Source organism: Panthera onca, chromosome D3 (genome assembly GCF_046562875.1).
Source record: "Panthera onca isolate mPanOnc1 chromosome D3, mPanOnc1 haplotype 2, whole genome shotgun sequence".
Classification (NCBI taxonomy): Eukaryota; Metazoa; Chordata; class Mammalia; order Carnivora; family Felidae; genus Panthera; species Panthera onca.
In genome coordinates, this window is record NC_138350.1 from 30,201,829 (window position 1) to 30,203,467 (window position 1,639).

Sequence of the window (1,639 nt, forward strand, 5' to 3'; positions counted from 1 at the left end):
TTATCCACGGGATACTGGTGTGCTGTTTCAAAGGGACACATGCACCCCCATGTTTATAGAAGTGCTATCAACAATAGCCAAAGTATGGAAAGAGCCCAAATGTCCATCAATGGATGAAGGGATAAAGAAGATGTGGTGTGTGTATACAATGGAGTATTACTCAGCAATCAAAAAGAATGAAATCTTGCCATTTGCAACTACGTGGATGGAACTGGAAGGTATTATGCTAAGTGAAATTAGAGAAAGACAAAAATCATATGACTTCACTCATATGAGGAGTTTAAGAGACAAAACAGGTGGACATAAGGGAAGGGAAACAAAAATAATATAAAAACAGGGAAGGGGACAAAACAGAAGAGACTCATAAATATGGAGAGCAAACTGAGGGTTACTGGAGGGATTGTGGGAGGGGGGTTGGGCTAAATGGGTAAGGGGCAGTAAGGAATCTACTCCTGAAATCATTGTTGCACTATATGCTACCTAATTTGGATGTAAATTTTAAAAAATAAAAAATAAAATTTAAAAAAGTAGATATTTCAGGAACTATAAAAAAAGAAATGATCATATGGTTCTTTTCTTTTCTCATATTGATGTGATGTGTCACAAGTAATTTGTGAGTATTGAATTGAACTACTCTTGCAGTCCAGAAATAAATCCCACTTGATCATGGTGAATGATCTTTTAAATTTATTTTGGAATCAGTTTGCTAGTATTTTGTTAAGAATTTTTGCATCTATGTTCATCAGAGATATTGGCCTATAGCTCTCTTTTTCAGCATCTTTTTATCTGGTTTTGGTATCAGGATAATGTTGGTCTCATAGAATGAATTTGGAAGTTTTTCTTCCCCTTCTATTTTTTGGAATAGTTTAAGAATAATGGTTATTAACTCTTCTTTAAATGGTAGCATTTGTCTGTGAAGCCATCTGTCCTGGGCTTTTGTTCATTGGGAGTTTTTTTGATTACTGATTCAATTTCATTGTTGGTTATCAATCTGTTCAAATTTTCTTTTTCTTCTTGTTTCAGTTTTGGTAATTTATATGTTCCTAGGAATTTATTCATTTTTCTAGTTTGTCCAATTTTTCCACATATATTTTTTCAAAATATTATAATTTTATTTTTGTGGTGTTCATCGTTATTTCTTTTATCTCATTTGTGATTTTATTTATTTGAGGCCTTTCTCTTTTCTTCTTAAACAGTCTGACTAGGGGTTTATTTATTTTATTGATTTTTTTCAAAGAACCAGGTCCTGGTTTTATTGATGTCTTCTTTTTTTGTTTGTTTCTATATCACTTATTTCTGCTCTAATGTTTATTATTTCTTTCCCTCTTCTAGTTTTAGGTTTTGTTTGTTGTTCTTTTTCTAGCTCTTTAGGTGTAAGTTATATTGCTTGTTTGAGATTTTTCTTGTTTCTTGAGGTAGGCCTGTATTGCTATAAGCTTTTTCTTACAACCACTTTTGCTGCAGCCAACAGGTTTTAGACTGTTGTGTTTTCAATTTCATTTGTTTCCATGTACTTTTTTAAAATTTCTTCTTTGCTTTCCTGGTTGACCCATCTATTGATTAGCAACATGTTATTTAACTTCCATGTATTTGTGGTCTTTCAAAGTTTTTTCTTGTGGTTGATTTTTAGTTTCAATAG